The sequence below is a fragment of the Lepidochelys olivacea genome (assembly GCF_965140295.1).
Source record: "Lepidochelys olivacea isolate rLepOli2 genome assembly, chromosome: 20".
NCBI lineage: Eukaryota > Metazoa > Chordata > Testudines > Cheloniidae > Lepidochelys > Lepidochelys olivacea.
Window position 1 is genome coordinate 3,530,274 of NC_140430.1, and position 15,201 is coordinate 3,545,474.

The following is a 15,201-nucleotide window of genomic DNA, read 5'->3' on the forward strand; positions in this document are numbered from 1 at the left end:
ACCCCACATGGTTGGGGCTGTTGACCTTCAGATATCAATCCAAGTTTTTCTCTTGTGCCTATCACTGTGGTATCTGAACGCTAAGACAGACTCGGGGATCTGAGCGCATGCAGTCAAAGGAGTTCCCATGGTGCTTGTCACAAGGTGTAAAATTCCAAATTCTGCAACTCCATTCTTGTTCCTCTAATTCCCCTGCAGTTTTCAACTCAGTGCTGGTTCTTTTGTCACTTCCTGTCCCGAACGGTAATTGTAGTATTCCTGTACATCTGCATACAGCAGCCAGCTTACGTTCCAGAGGGGGCTGCATTTCAGTGGCAAGGAAGACAATTCCCTTGAATATCTTCGTTTTTAAACTAAGGGCTGGAGAAAAGCTGACAGGCAGAGCACACGGTTTGGACAGACACATCCTTTAGGGAAGGATTTATTCAAGGGGATACTCTACAGCCTAGTAAATAGGGAAGGATAGAGGTTGATAAAGTACAGGTAGGAACGGAAGAGAAACAATCAAACAAGAGTCCCATTCAATTACGTCACATCAAGGCAGATAACTAAATATTGACAACTTTTCTAAATGCTTGTATACAAATGCAAGAAGTCAAAACACTAAGATGGGTGAACCTGAGTTAAACGAGGCTATTGATAAAACAGGCTTCACAGAAACGTGGTGGTACCATGATAATCAATGGGAGACGGTAACACCAGAGTACAAAATATAGAGGAATGACCGAGCAGGTTGCTCTGGCGTGGAAGTGGCACTTTGACCTGTGAAAGAAAGCACAGAGTAAAACATAGTGAAAACCGTAAATGGATCAAACTGTGCCACAGAACCTCGATGGACAGAAATCTCCTGCTTGAATAATTCAAGTGTGGCAATAGGAGTGTACTACGGACCACCTGACCAGGACGGTGACAGCGATTCTGAAATGCTCAGGGAGATTAGAGAGGCTACAAAAACAGCCAATCAGTAGTAATGGGAGATTTCAACTGTCACCCATTGCCTGGGAAAATGTCACCCCAGAACAAGATGCAGAGAGAGAACTTCTAGACACTGCTCCTTGGAGCAGCCACTCCTGGAACCCGCAAGGGGAGCAGCAGTTCTTGGTTTAGTCCTAAGTGGCATACAGGATCAGATCCAAGAGGTGACTATGGCAGAACCGCTCAGTGATAGCGACCATAACGTAATTCAGTTTAACATGCTTGTAAGGGGGAGGGGGGTATACCAGAAGAGCTCACCACAGCAGCATTTCACTTCAAAAAGGGGAACTGCACAAAAAAGAGGAAGCCAGTTACAGAGAAATTAAAAGGAGCAGTCACAAGAGCGAAATACCTGCAAGCTGCATGGAACCTAAAAGTGTCATTATGGCACAACAGAGTGAAAGAGGTGGTTAGAGACAAAAAGACATCTTTTAAATACTGGAAGTCAAATCCTACTGAGGAAAATAGAAGGGATCTTAAGCTCTGATCTTAAACTCAAACTCAATTGTAAAAGTATAATTAGGGAGGCCAAAAACAAATCTGAAGAGCAACTAGCAAAATACACACAAACTAAGAGCAAAAGGTTTTTTTTAAAGTACATCAGAAGCAGGAAGCCTGCCAAACAATCAGTGGGACAATCAAGGTACTCAAGGAAGACAAGGCTGTTGAGGAGAAACTCAACGAATTAATTTGATGGGTCTTCAAGGCTGAGGATGTGAGGGAGATTCCCACACCTGAGCCATTCCTTTTAGGTGACAAATCTGAGGAACTGTCCCAGATTGAGGTGTCAATAGAGGCGGTTTTGGAACAGACTGATACATTAAACAGTAATAAGTCACCAGGACCAGATGGTATTCACCCGAGAGTTCTGCAAGAACTCAAATGTGAAATTCACAAAAAGAAAAGGAGTACTTGTGGCACCTTAGAGACTAACCAATTTATTTGAGCATAAGCTTTCATGAGCTACAGCTCACTTCATCGGATGCTAAGTGATCTATTGCTTAAATCAACCTTTGGCAGATAGCTAATGTGATGTGATTTTTTTTAAAAATGTAAAAGAGGTGATTGTGGCAATTACAGGCAGGTAAGACTACCTTCAGTACCAGGCAAACTGGTTGAAACTACAGTAAAGAACAGAATTATCCGCCCCACAGATGAACGTGATATGTTGAGGAAGAGCCAATACGGCTTTTGTAAAGGGAACTCACGCCTCACCAACCTATTCAAATTCTTTGAGAGTATCAAACAAACACGTGGGAAAGGGGGATCCAATGGATATAGAGTACTTGGACTATCAGAAAGCCTTTGACAAGGTCCTGCCCAAAGGCTCTTAAGCAAAGTAAGGAATCATGAGATATTGGGGAGGTCCTCTCATGGATCAGTAACTGGTTAAAAGATAGGAAACAAAGGGTAGGAATAAAAGATCAGTTTTCACAGTGGAGAGAGGTAAATAGCAGGGTCCTCCAAGGATCTGTACTGGGACATGTGCTATTCAGCATATTCATAAATGATCAGGAAAAAGGGGTAAACAGTGAGGTGGCAAAATTTGCAGATGATACAAAATTACTCAAGATAGTTAAGCCCAAAGCAGACTGCGAAGAGTTACAAAGGGATCCACAAAACTGGGTGACTGGGCACCTCAATGGCAGATGAAATTCAGTGTTGAAAAGTGCAAAGTAATGCACATTGGAGAATATTATCTCAATACACATACAAAATGATGGGGTCTAAATGAGTTATCAGTCAAGAAAGAGATCTTGGAGTAATTGTGGGTATTTCTCTGAAAACATCTCCTCAATGTGCAACTGCAATAAAAACAATCTAACAGAATGCTAGGAACCATTAGGAAAGGGGCAGGGAATAAGACAGAAAATATCACAATGCCGCTATATAAATCCCGCACCTTGAATATTGTGTGCAGTTCTGGTCAACCCATCTCAAAAAAGACATATTAGAACTGGAAAAAGTACAGAGAAGGGCAGCAAAAACGATTGGGGTACGGAACAGCTTCCATATGAAGAGAGATTAAAAAAAAGACAGGAACTCTTCCTAGTAGAAGAGATACAAGTAAGGGGGATACGACAGAGGTCTATAAAATCATGAATGCTGTGGAGGAAATGTATAAGGTAGCATTATTTATCCTTTCAAACAACTTAGGAACCAGGGGTCAGCCAAAGAAATTAATAGGCAGCAGGTTTTAAATAAACATAAGGAAGTCCTTCTTCACACAATGCAGTGTCAACCTGTGGAACTCATTGCTGAGGGACATTGTGAAGGCCAAAAGTATAAGTGATTTCAAAAAAGAATTAGATCAGTTCATGGAGGATAGGTCTATCAATGGCTAATAGCCAAGATGGTCAGGGACGCAACCCCATGCCCTGGGTGTCCCTAAACCTCTGACTGCTAGAAGTTGGGACTGAATGACCGTGGCTGGATCACTTGATAAATTGCCTTGTTCTGTTCACTCCCTCTTAAGCATCTGGCACAGGCCATGGCCAGAGACAGGATACTGGGCGAGATGGACCATTGGTCGGACACACTATGGCCATTCTTATGTTCTGATCTCGCAGTGTTTTGGAGATCCTGCTGGATGGGAGAAGGTGCCACATCAGTGCGAGATTATAATTTCGATGGGATTAAGAAGTGTACTAACCATCCTGCAGCATGCCTGAAAATAGCCATTGCCGTGCTAACCCGCCTGTGAGAGAGGAAAGGATATTTGCAGCCAGGCAGAGATGGCTGACAATGACAGGCAGGGACTCGAGCCATTTCCATGCCCCAGAACCACAGCCACAAAGCCTGAGCTGGGCTTTTAGCAGATGAAAACTCAGCCAAACTCATGATAAAACGACACCCCTGCAACTCTGCTCATGTGCAGGGGGGAGAAGGTCAGCCAGAATCCTCCATTTTTCTTCCCACAGCCTCAGATGGAAGGCTAGGGCTGGCAGGCGGTCCCCACTGAGAAGTTTGCAGCTCCTGCGGTGGCCAGGGTGGGGGTGTCCCTCTGTTTCCTCCCTTAAGGAAGGAGTGGTGCTGCTCTCCCACCCCAGCATCGTCTGGGCTGTCCTGCAAACGCTGATCCATTGCACTGCCTTTCTTGTTCATTTCAGAAGGTGCAACATGACGACTTACATCCCAAAAGCCAGGTCAGGATCTGGCCTTGCATTGCTGGGTCTAGGGAAATGGGACTGGTGCACATTTTAAGCCTAACTGCAGTCTGGCTTGTTTTGCCCCACAATGTCTTGGGGTGGGGCGGGGAAGCGACTTATCTCCAGGCTGAATTTGTACTTTATAAACCTCCCTGAATAATGCAGGGATAACACAAATCTTCTGATGCCTAAAATGGTCTCAAGTGTGAACACAGTATTTAGCTTGACAAAGTGCCATTTAAATATAGGCCACTGCAACAACAGAGCTCTTCTACCAAAGCACGGCAGCTTGAACTGGCTCGGTCACAGATTTCAAAGCACCTGGATTCTTCCAGAGCCGTGAAACACCTTCCTTTACTAAGTTCTGAGCAACAACAAGAAATAATCATCCAGAATCTTATCATCAAACCCGACTTTAAACCCAGAGGCTCCTCAAAAAGCAGAGCCAGACACAAACTCCCTCTTAGCAGACCCTGTTGGTTCCCTCGCAGCAGGATGGACGGAGCTCAGGGAATAGGCTCATAGAGGGAATAAAACAACCTGGCACATACAAAGCAATTTACTCGTCCCTTCATTTCTGTGCTCCCTTTCCCACTACTGCCACAGTCGAGCTCAGCCCACTGGGCAATCCCATCCCGAGGACATCACAGCCTGCTTCCATGGAAATGGCTGTCGTCACTGAATCTGGCTGTGAGATCAAAGGGAGGGGATAAGCAGATAGGGAAAGCCCATTTTCAAACACGAATCTTTGATTTATAGCATGAGTGGCAGGAAGATTCGCACACGAAAGGTAGCGGGGATACAGGATCAGCTGTGATGCATTCCGAGTGCCCAGCTCTCCAGGCTCCAAATTCCCTGAGCTACCCACGGACCGGCCTCTCAAACGCCCCTCGTGTTAGTCCCAAAGTTACCCGTGCTTCACACAAATACAGCGCTCCCCTCACTTTTATTGCTCAAAATGGTTAGACTCACTAAACTGTGGCACGGATGAGATTTTCACAAGGACAACAGATCAGTCAAGCATCTCACGCCCAATAAAAGCCAATATGATTTGGGTGCTTGACTCCCACTGAAGCTCACTTCATCGGCTGTAGCTCACGAAAGCTTATGCTCAAATAAATTGGTTAGTCACTAAGGTGCCACAAGTACTCCTTTTCTTTTTGCGAATACAGACTAACACGGCTGTTACTCTGAAACCTGACTCCCGCTGGTGTCTTTGATAACCTCTCCCACTGGGTCCCCCACGTGCATTTTGTCTTTAGCACCACAAACCATGAGAAACTTAACATGATGGGGTGGGGGTCACAGCTATGCATAAGCCTGACCCTGCTGAAAATCCATTCCCAAAAGGTACCTGTTAGCCAGTGACACAACATAGATTTCACTTGCTGTTAAAGCGGAGACACTTGAGAGAAGACAATTCTACTCCCCAGGTCATAACACAGCAAACCGCAGTAGCTCCTTATACTGCACCCACCACGAGACTGTCCGGCACTAGGTCTACATGACACTTTCGATTCATTTTAAACTCCTAATGTCTCAGGTGCTTTGAATTTTTTCTCCCCTCTGAGAGGCCAGATTTGTCTGGGATTTAATACATTCTTTAAAAAAGAAAAGGAGGACTTGTGGCACCTTAGAGACTAACCAATTTATTAGAGCATAAGCTTTCGTGAGCTACAGCTCACTTCCTCAGATGCATATCGTGGAAACTGAGGAAGTGAGCTGTAGCTCACGAAAGCTTATGCTCTAATAAATTGGTTAGTCTCTAAGGTGCCACAAGTCCTCCTTTTCTTTTTGCGAATACAGACTAACACGGCTGCTACTCTGAAACAATACATTCTTTGCCATCTATAGCACTTTTCACACAAGGATCTCAAAGCACTTGGCAATTATTTGTAATACCATAGGAGCACCTGAGAGCCCTAGTCATGGACCACTAACCCAGTGTGCTAGGCACTATACAAACCAGTGGATGGGTAATGCATACCCTCCTTTTACACAGGTGGAGAGGATCGCACAGGGGGGCAGACACAGTCCCTGGCTCTAGTCAGTAGCCACTCAAGCTTAAGGCCGATTTACTTAGAAAACATGATTGTTATGGTGGGCGTGACTATGCAAGATCGAGGACCTCACTGCACTAGACCCTGCACAAATAGAGCGACACACGCAGTCCCTGCCCCAAAAGACCTTACGATCTAAATAGACCAGACAGACAAAGTGAAGGGAACAGTATTAAGCAAGCAGAAGCAACAAGGGGATGGTTTGCCAAAAGAAGATGGGTTTAAATGATGCCAGAAAGAGGTATTTAAATCATATTCTATTAGTGGGGTTACAAGGTCTCCTCCTAAAGCTCACAGGGATTTTGGGGTGAGAGCTTCTCCCCTCCGCCTGATCTAAAGTCTTGGATGGGGGGGCGAGGGAGGGAGAAGGTGGACATCGATGAGGAAGGACCGAGGTTTCCTCTAACTGTGGAAGCTGTAAATATCTGTAGCCAGCTCCTCACCAGGTTGCCACACAAGATAGATCTCTTTAAAGAGAGTACCTTGTCTCTCCATATCACACCAATTTTCCTTCCCCATCACTGGCTATTACTGTGCTTGCTCACAGACAGGGGAACTGCCATCCCTGACGTCAGCGATTAATGAGGGTTGTCCACCACAGGGGTTTCCTGAAAAGCTAGCAAGAAATTATCCACCTTCTTTCTACAGTGTCAAGATTCACTAAGCCAGCTCGGCTCTGCCTTGGGATTTCTTTAACCCTTCCAAGGCTGGAATGTTAACCCCTGGCACAGTTCCCTCCGCCAAAGCGTCCTATCTCTGCAGAATTCCCTCCATCTGAACCAACAACAGAAACAGACTATGCCAGCTAGAAAGACACTTGCAAACGCCAGGTTGGCAGCTTGTTTCGGGAAAGGGAGAAGGGTGTCTAAGAGTAAATACAGCTTTTAACCCCTTCTTCCTTGAGAATCGAGCAGGCTTTCAGGTGCCATGTCGGTGCCAATTGGAACTGTAAGCTCAGCAAGGTAAAGACAACCGGCAGAAAGCACCAGCCAAGCTGCTAAGTACCAGTACTTGGAGAGCACTGATTCTGATCAAAAGTTCACTGACTTCTTATCAGCTTCTGAATGGGAAGATGCAAAATGACAGACACATACACAGACTGAAGGCCAAACTACACAGCAGCTACACTGCAGAAGATGCCTGGATAGCTTTCAATTAGGGGATTATACCGGAACAATAGGATCGGGGTTGAGTTAAGCACAGTTGTTAAAACCTTCACATGGTTTAAGCATCATCTGAAGTGTGCCAGCCACTGGTGAACTTTTGTTGAAAAAAGGGTCTACATGCCAGCACTTGCTCATCCTCAAACCTCTCCCATTCTAGGGCTCCTGCTCCTACGTCATCACGCTGTAGCAGAAGATAGCTCTTAGCCACTGGACATTTTACGCAGCCATCAGGTATCGCAGCAACTACGAATGACCAAGCCATGGATGTTTTCAAAGGAAGAGGCAGAAATGGAATAGATCAAGGAATAAAATCCAATGCTGAGATGATGAGAGGGGGGAAAAACAGCTGCAACTTTGAAATGCCAGCTCCGGGAGCTGGGTTTGAAAATGGAAGGGGACTTGAGGAGGGGATAAAGAATCCCAGTCCCCCACCTCCTTGCTGAAAACCTAAGGGATTGCTGAAGTGTCACCATTCAAAGCAGCAGATGCTGCTGTTATTTTCAGACCCTCCCGCTCCAGGTGATGCTCACAAATCTAGATTCTGGGGCTTTTTCCAAAATAAACAAACAAACTAGCCTCATTTTCAGGGGGAGAAGGAAAGAGGTCCATTCAGCTACCAGCCCTCCCATCATATTCAGCAGAACCAGTTCCCAACACTGGCTCTAAAGTGGAGAGAATGCCATTTTGAATGGGATTTTCTCCTGTATTATAAAGCAACTCTTTGGAAGAGGGGTGGGGAGGTTTGGGGGTGCAGAAGAACACCTCATGAGTCTGTTAATATCCAGCCCAACACAGCAGGACATTCATGATGAGAAAAATCTTAGCCAGAAGAGGTGGGGAGAGGGAGAAACAGCCCTGTAGGAAATCTAACTGCATAACTTAGCCTGAATATCTCAAATGGCACGCGGCCAGCCAGCTAGTCAATTGCTCACATCCGAATAGTCAACATGCAGCTTTAATCCAAACAACCCCCTCTCTCCCGCCCCGAAATTTAATTTGGCAAAGCGGGGGGGGGGGAAGGGGGCTTCTCTTTTTAACTTGAGAAGAAATTGCCAGGAGCAAGGTGCACAAACGCGCAGCCAAAATGCAACAAAGCTTGATAGCCCGGCGTGGGGAACTCCTTAATGACATGGAGGAACGCAGTATGTATATGGGGGATTCCCTTGTTTCCTGTAGCTGCATCCACAGCATCACAAAAGCCTCAGCTCCAGCTCACAACCCCCTGAACAAAATCCGGACATCAAAGGGGGAGAGACTAGAGAGACTCTTGCACTAACCGGAGCACTGAACATTTCTTTAATTAATCCCATTCAACCAACAGAAACCCTGACACTCATTCACCATACTGGAGTGGTACAGAAACCGCCATCATTTAAAACGCTATCAATATCATATTCTGTATCTAGAGAAACGAATCTCCAGTGATCTCTCTAGCTCAAATTCACCGGAGACTTTATTCTAAAAATAAACTCACCCCCGTGGTTCTGCACTCACCGCAAGTCATCTATTTCCCGTTCTCAACCGAGACTTCATCGCCAGGACCGGTTCTAGAGGAATTTTGCCAGGAGATTTTTGCTTCTTGGAAGCCTGCTCCCCTCCCACCCCCCCCAGCCCCCACCCCTGAATGAAATGCTAGCTATCTTTGCTGCCGGTATAGCAAGCTAATTGCTCTGATAAGCCACTCTGAAGCAAAGCAGAGCCCAGCTGTTTGGAAGGATGTCACAGAGCTCTGCCAATAGCCACATACACACCCCCTCTCCTTCTCATTCAAATACTTCAATGGAGCTGCCTCCGCAAGGCTCAGAGAAGGCTTTAAAGATACAGCATCCTTTCTACTGCCAGGCACTAAAACTACTGTCGAAAAGATCACCCAATAAACAGAAGCATCTTCTTTGAAGGGAATGGAAGTGTTCGGATAGTGCTGTGAAGAGTGCCGTGTAAAAGCTGAGGTAGGTTAGGGACAGGTTCAGATGATTATCACTTTGCTCTCTCACCATCATCTCCAAGCCAGTGGGAGGCTTGCATTTCTAACAGCTCCATTTTAATCTTTTTTTTTTTTTTTTTTTTTTTAGCATTTATTATTGGTTCAATGCTGACAATTCTTGCACTCCCTAGAATGCACAACCCATAGACCGCCGTGAGGAGATTTTAAGCCGCTCCCTTACTTCACTTGCGCCAGTGAAGAGGATCTTCGAAGTCATGCCGAACTGCACGAAGTGGTGCACAAACACAAAGGCTGGGTCTACACTAGAAAATTAGGTCAGCTGAACTGTATTGCTCAGGGCATGAAAAATCCACATCCGCGGGGTGCAGACAGTGCTAGGCCGCAGAAGAATTCTTCCATCGACTTAGCTAGTGCCTCTCGGGGAGGCGGATTACCTCCGCCGACAGGAGAGCCCCTCCAGTCGGCGCACATAGCGTCTACACTGAAGCGCTGCAGCAGTGTTCCAGGCCCATCGTTAGAGAGGGTCCAACCTACAAAGCGCTTACAACCAAAACAGACAAGACAGAGAGAGGGGGAGAGAAAAGGAGGATCACCATCCCTGATTTACAGATACCACCACCACCACCACCTAGGGCTTAGCTAGCACTTTGCATCCATCGATCTCAGCAGGTCAGTAATCATCACCCCCATTCTACGGATGGGGAAACTGAGACTCAGAAGGAAGAGACTTGCCCAAGGTTGCCCGCAGACAAGGGGCAGACCTCGGAACAAAGCCCACATCTTGTGTCCCAGTCCAGCACAGAGATTAAGGGTAAAACTTTCCAAAACATCTAAGCGACTTAGGAGCCTAAGTCCTATTTTCAAAAGTAACTTGAACTCTTAGGAACCTATGTCCCATTGACTTTCAATGAGAAATAAGGTCCTAAGTGCGGTGTCACTTTTGAAAACGTTACCCTAAGTGACTTGCTGCAAGTCTGTGTCAGTCAGGACTGGAACCCAGGTGTCCTGAGTCCCTCAAGGTGTGTGTTTTGTTTGGTTCCTGATGCTGCTTGACATATATTCCACACTGGATCACTTGATGATTACTTGTTCTGTTCATTCCCTCTGGCATTGGCCACTATCAGAAGACAGGACACGGGGCTAGATGGATCTTTGGTCTGACCCAGTATGGCCACTATTATGTTCTTATATTCCAACATACTTGGAGTAGCATGATGAATGACTGTCTTAAGCTACAAAGAAATCTTTTTAATTATTTTAGAATCATTAAAAAATAGACTTGTGTCATGTCTGGCAGACTGTCCTTCTGATCTGCCTTTACAATGGTTGCAAAGTTAACGTAATCCTTTGTATTCTTCGGCTCTACCCAAATACAGTGCAACAGTAACCCTATTTCTTAAAGTAAAACAAACATTAGAAGCCCAACCCTCTTGAACAATACAACAAACGTACGGTCTGATTTGGGAAGGCAGCCCTGTTCAGAAAAGCACTCAAGTCGGTGCTTAAATTTAAGCACATGCTTTAAGCCCCATGCAACTTAAGATGTTTAAAGTGCTTTCCTGAATCAGCGCCTTATGGTACGTCTACACTGCAGTTAAAGACCCACGACAGTGTCTCTCAGAGCATGGGTCAACTGACAAGCTCACAGGGCTTGGACTGTGGGCCTCAGAACAGCAGTGTTGACATTCGGTTGGAGTCCAGTCTCTGAAACCAGCAATGGGGGGTCAGGTCTCGGAGTCCAGGCTCCAGCCCAAGCCCAAACATCTAAACATTTGTTAGCCCCACAGCCAGAGTCAACCGACCCGGGCTCTGAGACTCGGTGCCACAGGTTTTCCTCTGCAGTGTAGACGTATCTTAGAGCCCACGGGAACAACACACGAATATTCTTAACCAGCCATTCTTCCCTCTAAAACCTTTCGAGATGTTGGTAATTGCAAATAGTCTCCTCACACTCTCTGCCCAAGGAAACATTTACATCAGAAGCTGCAAAATGGAAAGACACAGATCCATAGCGTAAGAGTTCCTTAAATCCCGCCCCCATCACTACAAGATCTTTCCTCCATGCCTGACCAGCACACACAAGACTAAAAGGCTTGCTCACAGTCACACAGGGAGTCTGAAGCGGAGCAGGGAAATGAACCCAGGTCCCGCGGTCCCAGCTCTTCTGAAACGGGACCCTATGTGTAGACTTGGAAGGATTCGATTTTTATCCATGACTGTTGATGTTCCCGTACACACACAAACCAACAAAAAACATATTTCCATCCATGATCATCAAAATGTACAGGGAGGCGAAGAAAGAAAAATGCTTCTTGAGAACTTCTTGGCGTTTGCTTTAAGGATATTTACGGTGTCTATCCTGACACGTGATGTTGACAGCTTGTGTTTTAAACGGTTATAAATCTTAACTTTTTGAATCTCCACATCTATTGTCTTTAAATAATCACTGTCTGACACCCCCCACTGTCTGATCCCCCAGAACTTCCCACCACGGTGCAAATGTCAAATTGATAGAAAGTGAAAAAAAGCGCTTGAAAATAAATATCAAGATTATCAGTCCAAACAATCATTCTGCCAAGCCTACCTACGTGTCGGGAGTGTGCCCTGACTGCCTAACGTGGGCCCTGATCCTGCAAACGCCCAAGGGAATAACTCCATACACACACCGTCCCTTGAACGGAATGGACTGGAATTCCTCCTTGCAGAATCAGGGCCTGAGGCTGCAAGACTGGCGCGGCAGGGGCTGTCTATTTCTCTCTGTCCTAGAGGTGGGCTCTCAGCAAAGCTGAGGAGTCAGAAGCGAAGGGAGGCAGTGACTGGCTGGCTCTGCAGCAGCTCTATGCAGGCTGCACATGCTCAGTGGCAGAGAGCGTGTGCTCAGAGTGACTCCCTGTGGCAAGTGAGCCCAGCTAAGCGGCAGGGCTCTCAGTGATTAGCCCTGGAGCTCTGCACTCTGGTTTTGCTCTTCAGGCCAGCAGGACTTCACAGGGCTGCACAAGGTCCAGATTCTCAAGCTCCTCCAAAAAGAAAAGGAGGACTTGTGGCACCTTAGAGACTAACCAATTTATTTGAGCATGAGCTTTCGTCAGCTACAACTCACTTCATCGGATGCATCCAGCTGTAGCTCACGAAAGCTCATGCTCAAATAAATTGGTTAGTCTCTAAGGTGCCACAAGCACTCCTTTACTTTTTGCGAAGACAGACTAACACGGCTGTTACTCTGAAACCTGTCAAGCTCCTCCGTGCATGGAGTAGCTACAGACTTGCACAAAGGATTAAGTACTTGGCAAACTACCAGCAAGCTTTGCGCGTGCCAGGGATCTTAGCCCAGCACAGAGAAGACCCAGCTAACTGGCCCACCATGCACTCTGCAGGCCAAAGGCTCCTTTGCCATTCCAGTGAGTCTCTCCAACCCGTCCCCGCTCAGACTCGGGGTAGCTGAGATCAGCCCCTGGTGTACGGGAGCTGTGCAGCATCAAAATTAGCAGTGGCGTAAAAGGAAATCCGTAGCATGCTCCAGCCCCTACTGTGCTGCCTGGCCTTCCTACCCTCAAGGAACCTCATGCTTCAGAGGGTGTGACAGCGTGTGGCCAAGCAGGCCTGGCACATATCCAAGAGGAGTGTGCAAAGCTGCAGGGGCCCTTTGGTTTAAACACCACAGCTGGTTATTAAGCCAGACTTGAAGCAGAGAGGAAAGTGTTGCAGGGCCGGACCAACGCAACTTCCTCCCTCACAGCATAGCCACCTGCAGGAGGCTCAGCAGGGGCAGGGTTCACAGCTTCTCCCCAGGGACCTTTCAGAGCGCTGCACTGGGAGGAACGGGTGCATGAGTACAGACTAATCAGGCCCTTTTAAAGATGGCAGCCTAAATACATGTCTCATTTCCGAGCCAGCGGCATTTCACCTTCATTAAACAAACATGTGTGAGGCTTTCCTCAGCTGCATCTGTCCCCCAGCTGGGAGGCAACAAATCCTGGGTGGGAGGAAGTGACAGTGAGTCAGCCCCCCCCCCAGACCGTCTGGATTGCAGCAGGGGGCCGGGTAAGTCCCGCATGTAACTTGCACAGCTCCCGCTTTTCACAGCTGAGCACCATTTGCTCAGACCCCGTGTGCGTGCAATGAAAACTAGGTCAGAGACAGGGAAGCGCAGGAGAGATGCTGAAGCAAAGGGTATTGTTTGTGCTCCAGACTTGCAAGGAGGCTGCATGGGAATACCCGGGAACAGGCCAGCAGCACAGGTGTGAAGAGCACCCCCAGGCTGAACCTTCCCTCCCAAGCAAATGCAGATGAAGCCCTTGCAGCTCTCCCCGCTTGTTGCCGAAGGGGTCACCTGGTTATTGGGCGTATCCCAAGAGCTACAATACAAGGTGCTCCCTGGAGTGTAGTTTCTAGCCTCGTCTGCACTAGAGCTCACGAAGTACACACTTCATGGCACTGAACCGGTGGGACGGCACTGATGGAAACCCCCGTCATGCAGCCACGTCCTCCCAGCGTGAAGCTGCCGCAGCACGGTGAGTCTGTATGTACAAGGCTAGCTCGCACCACTGAAACCCTGCAGGAGGTTGGGTGAGGGGCAGTGCTTATCTATGGATTTCAATATTTAAAGGGCACCCATGTGTCACAGTTATTAATCAACCCCTCCCCCTCCAGCCCAGAAAGGAGCTGGGAAAGACTATCAATCTGGGCTCTGAGTTCCAGAGTCGAGGATCCTTGCTGACAGCACTCCAGCTGCCAGGTCCCTCCCATTTCGCGTGAGCATCGCAGCCGACCTCAGCAATTGCAGCATCGTACTAGGAGAGGCCGAGTAGTATGCAGGCAGCACCGCACCTGTGTAAGGATGCTTGGGTTGAAACCAGCTCCTTCAATTGCATTCAGCAATGCGCTGGAAGCCTGCGTAAATCCCGGTGTGCAAGGAGAAGGTGCTGCTGGCAGAAACACTGCTCAGCCAGGGGGTCAGCAGAGTATGCCCAGCAGCCATTTCCAAGCACATCGTAGTCATTCAGCCTGGGTTCCCGATGGGGCTGAGGGGAGCTAGGTGAATAGGGCGCCAAACTCACTAGGTCTCCTTTGCAACCACAGGCCCTGGACACAGAGACATGGATCTGTGTAGCAAAGAGTGGGAGGGACAGCGGGGATGAGGAGAATAGCTACTTGGGCCAGAGGGCTGGCAGAGGGAGGGGCCATCAGATCCACGCTTACATCAATGCAGTGACACCCCTCCTCACCCCCCCAGTGGCAGGTACTACAGAGCTGTGGTGGAGCCCTATGCCTGCAGGAGGAATTCTGTCCCTCAATCTCTTTAGTTCCCTGTACTCTCTCGGGCTTTGAATGGGGAAGGAGGACCCAGTGGCCCACACTTATTTGATCAGACACCTGCCCCTTGGGTTATTAACACTGTGGGCTCACTCCTAATCCAGGTAGTTTTCTTCCATATAGTCAATAAAGGGAAGCAAACATGATCCAAGTAGGAAGCATCCTCTCCCTGCTGTGGGTTCCCAAAGGCAGGTGTTTCTCGGGCCCCTGTTGCCGTTGGACCAAAAGCCCATGGATTTGCCATCAGCAGGGATCTAGGAAATCTCCCTAGCGAGACCGTGCTGCTAACTGGGTGAGGTGCTTTAGATAAACATCTCAACTGATACCCCAGAGTCCTGGTGGGGAACGGCCCGTGGATGCCGTGGGGCTGGGGAATTGCATCAACTGTGCAGCTATGGCCGAGCGAGCTGCGGCCTGTGCTCTCTTGGGCATTGCCAGCCACATTCCCGTTACAGCAAATGTATAATCAGTGGGAGGGAAAGAGGCAGAGGGGGCCGCTGGACTCCAAACAGCATGTAGCTACTTTGGGGATTTGCCCCAATTCCAGCCATGGGGGTAGGTGCCCCTGTGCAGACGGGCAAAGTCATTATTTG

At 47.7% G+C, this 15,201-nt stretch overlaps 1 protein-coding gene across 5 annotated transcripts in view; it reads right to left on the reverse strand.

The window, feature by feature from the left end:
* Positions 1-15,201, reverse strand: part of R3HDM2 (R3H domain containing 2) — a 106,238-nt gene that overhangs the window by 56,379 nt on the left and 34,658 nt on the right. Inside the window, exon 1 of one of the 5 annotated variants that reach the window (XM_084610626.1) lies at positions 8,845-8,930. The exons of 3 other annotated variants lie outside the window; for them this stretch is intronic. The gene's annotated coding sequence lies outside the window, so the exon portion shown is untranslated. One more of the 5 variants, XM_084610629.1, reaches the window with a different exon arrangement.